Genomic DNA, 4,527 nt, shown 5'->3' on the forward strand with positions numbered 1-4,527 from the left:
TGCTCGAACATTAAATGCCTCCAAATGGTATTTAATTAACTTCCCGAGCCCCTGGAAGCATGAAAATCACTTTAAACATGCTAATTTTAGCTCTAACACTGATGATCCACCTACAAATGTGAACTGACGTTAAAAAATAAAACATTTGAAAACGGACCATTTTCCACATTTCTGAAGCATGACGTAATGGGGGGGGGGGTGTTATCTCTTTTGTCGAAAATCAGCCGTTTTTGCTGGAACATTAAATGCCTCCAAATGGTATTTAATTAACTTCCCGGGGTGAAGAAACCCTTTTTGAGAACTCAGAGTGAGTAAATTGGCCATTTTCATGCACTTTTAACCATTCCATAAATCTTGTGTTTTGGGCCCCTGGAAGCATGAAAATCACTTTAAACATGCTAATTTTAGCTCTAACACTGATGATCCACCTACAAATGTGAACTGATGTTCAAAAATAAAACATTTGAAAACGGACCATTTTCCACATTTCTGAAGCATGACGTAATGGGGGGGGTTTTATCTCTTTTGTCGAAAATCAGCCGTTTTTGCTCGAACATTAAATGCCTCCAAATGGTATTTAATTAACTTCCCGAGCCCCTGGAAGCATGAAAATCACTTTAAACATGCTAATTTTAGCTCTAACACTGATGATCCACCTACAAATGTGAACTGATGTTCAAAAATAAAACATTTGAAAACGGACCATTTTCCACATTTCTGAAGCATGACGTAATGGGGGGGTGTTATCTCTTTTGTCGAAAATCAGCCGTTTTTGCTCGAACATTAAATGCCTCCAAATGGTATTTAATTAACTTCCCGAGCCCCTGGAAGCATGAAAATCACTTTAAACATGCTAATTTTAGCTCTAACACTGATGATCCACCTACAAATGTGAACTGACGTTCAAAAATAAAACATTTGAAAACGGACCATTTTCCACATTTCTGAAGCATGACGTAATGGGGGGGTGTTATCTCTTTTGTCGAAAATCAGCCGTTTTTGCTCGAACATTAAATGCCTCCAAATGGTATTTAATTAACTTCCCGAGCCCCTGGAAGCATGAAAATCACTTTAAACATGCTAATTTTAGCTCTAACACTGATGATCCACCTACAAATGTGAACTGACGTTCAAAAATAAAACATTTGAAAACGGACCATTTTCCACATTTCTGAAGCATGACGTAATGGGGGGTGTTATCTCTTTTGTCGAAAATCAGCCGTTTTTGCACGAAAATTAAATGCCTCCAAATGGTATTTAATTAACTTCTCGAGCCCCTGGAAGCATGAAAATCACTGTAAACATGCTAATTTTAGCTCTAACACTGATGATCCACCTACAAATGTGAACTGACGTTCAAAAATAAAACATTTGAAAACGGACCATTTTCCACATTTCTGAAGCATGACGTAATGGGGGGGTGTTATCTCTTTTGTCGAAAATCAGCCGTTTTTGCTCGAACATTAAATGCCTCCAAATGGTATTTAATTAACTTCCCGGGGTGAAGAAACCCTTTTTGAGAACTCAGAGTGAGTAAATTGGCCATTTTCATGCACTTTTAACCATTCCATAAATCTTGTGTTTTGGGCCCCTGGAAGCATGAAAATCACTTTAAACATGCTAATTTTAGCTCTAACACTGATGATCCACCTACAAATGTGAACTGACGTTCAAAAATAAAACATTTGAAAAAGGACCATTTTCCACATTTCTGAAGCATGACGTAATGGGGGGGTGTTATCTCTTTTGTCGAAAATCAGCCGTTTTTGCTGGAACATTAAATGCCTCCAAATGGTATTTAATTAACTTCCCGGGGTGAAGAAACCCTTTTTGAGAACTCAGAGTGAGTAAATTGGCCATTTTCATGCACTTTTAACCATTCCATAAATCTTGTGTTTTGGGCCCCTGGAAGCATGAAAATCACTTTAAACATGCTAATTTTAGCTCTAACACTGATGATCCACCTACAAATGTGAACTGACGTTCAAAAATAAAACATTTGAAAACGGACCATTTTCCACATTTCTGAAGCATGACGTAATGGGGGGGTGTTATCTCTTTTGTCGAAAATCAGCCGTTTTTGCTCGAATATTAAATGCCTCCAAATGGTATTTAATTAACTTCCTGAGCCCCTGGAAGCATGAAAATCACTTTAAACATGCTAATTTTAGCTCTAACACTGATGATCCACCTACAAATGTGAACTGACGTTCAAAAATAAAACATTTGAAAACGGACCATTTTCCACATTTCTGAAGCATGACGTAATGGGGGGGTGTTATCTCTTTTGTCGAAAATCAGCCGTTTTTGCTCGAACATTAAATGCCTCCAAATGGTATTTAATTAACTTCCCGAGCCCCTGGAAGCATGAAAATCACTTTAAACATGCTAATTTTAGCTCTAACACTGATGATCCACCTACAAATGTGAACTGACGTTCAAAAATAAAACATTTGAAAACGGACCATTTTCCACATTTCTGAAGCATGACGTAATGGGGGGGTGTTATCTCTTTTGTCGAAAATCAGCCGTTTTTGCTCGAACATTAAATGCCTCCAAATGGTATTTAATTAACTTCCCGAGCCCCTGGAAGCATGAAAATCACTTTAAACATGCTAATTTTAGCTCTAACACTGATGATCCACCTACAAATGTGAACTGACGTTCAAAAATAAAACATTTGAAAACGGACCATTTTCCACATTTCTGAAGCATGACGTAATGGGGGGGTGTTATCTCTTTTGTCGAAAATCAGCCGTTTTTGCTCGAACATTAAATGCCTCCAAATGGTATTTAATTAACTTCCCGAGCCCCTGGAAGCATGAAAATCACTTTAAACATGCTAATTTTAGCTCTAACACTGATGATCCACCTACAAATGTGAACTGACGTTCAAAAATAAAACATTTGAAAACGGACCATTTTCCACATTTCTGAAGCATGACGCAATGGGGGGGTGTTATCTCTTTTGTCGAAAATCAGCCGTTTTTGCTCGAACATTAAATGCCTCCAAATGGTATTTAATTAACTTCCCGGGGTGAAGAAACCCTTTTTGAGAACTCAGAGTGAGTAAATTGGCCATTTTCATGCACTTTTAACCATTCCATAAATCTTGTGTTTTGGGCCCCTGGAAGCATGAAAATCATTTTAAACATGCTAATTTTAGCTCCAACACTGATGATCCACCTACAAATGTGAACTGACGTTAAAAAATAAAACATTTGAAAACGGACCATTTTCCACATTTCTGAAGCATGACGTAATGGGGGGTGTTATCTCTTTTGTCGAAAATCAGCCGTTTTTGCACGAAAATTAAATGCCTCCAAATGGTATTTAATTAACTTCTCGAGCCCCTGGAAGCATGAAAATCACTGTAAACATGCTAATTTTAGCTCTAACACTGATGATCCACCTACAAATGTGAACTGACGTTCAAAAATAAAACATTTGAAAACGGACCATTTTCCACATTTCTGAAGCATGACGTAATGGGGGGGTGTTATCTCTTTTGTCGAAAATCAGCCGTTTTTGCTCGAACATTAAATGCCTCCAAATGGTATTTAATTAACTTCCCGGGGTGAAGAAACCCTTTTTGAGAACTCAGAGTGAGTAAATTGGCCATTTTCATGCACTTTTAACCATTCCATAAATCTTGTGTTTTGGGCCCCTGGAAGCATGAAAATCACTTTAAACATGCTAATTTTAGCTCTAACACTGATGATCCACCTACAAATGTGAACTGACGTTCAAAAATAAAACATTTGAAAAAGGACCATTTTCCACATTTCTGAAGCATGACGTAATGGGGGGGTGTTATCTCTTTTGTCGAAAATCAGCCGTTTTTGCTGGAACATTAAATGCCTCCAAATGGTATTTAATTAACTTCCCGGGGTGAAGAAACCCTTTTTGAGAACTCAGAGTGAGTAAATTGGCCATTTTCATGCACTTTTAACCATTCCATAAATCTTGTGTTTTGGGCCCCTGGAAGCATGAAAATCACTTTAAACATGCTAATTTTAGCTCTAACACTGATGATCCACCTACAAATGTGAACTGACGTTCAAAAATAAAACATTTGAAAACGGACCATTTTCCACATTTCTGAAGCATGACGTAATGGGGGGGTGTTATCTCTTTTGTCGAAAATCAGCCGTTTTTGCTCGAACATTAAATGCCTCCAAATGGTATTTAATTAACTTCCTGAGCCCCTGGAAGCATGAAAATCACTTTAAACATGCTAATTTTAGCTCTAACACTGATGATCCACCTACAAATGTGAACTGACGTTCAAAAATAAAACATTTGAAAACGGACCATTTTCCACATTTCTGAAGCATGACGTAATGGGGGGGTGTTATCTCTTTTGTCGAAAATCAGCCGTTTTTGCTCGAACATTAAATGCCTCCAAATGGTATTTAATTAACTTCCCGAGCCCCTGGAAGCATGAAAATCACTTTAAACATGCTAATTTTAGCTCTAACACTGATGATCCACCTACAAATGTGAACTGACGTTCAAAAATAAAAC

Source organism: Lissotriton vulgaris, unplaced genomic scaffold (genome assembly GCF_964263255.1).
Source record: "Lissotriton vulgaris unplaced genomic scaffold, aLisVul1.2 SCAFFOLD_1163, whole genome shotgun sequence".
Taxonomy (NCBI): Eukaryota; Metazoa; Chordata; class Amphibia; order Caudata; family Salamandridae; genus Lissotriton; species Lissotriton vulgaris.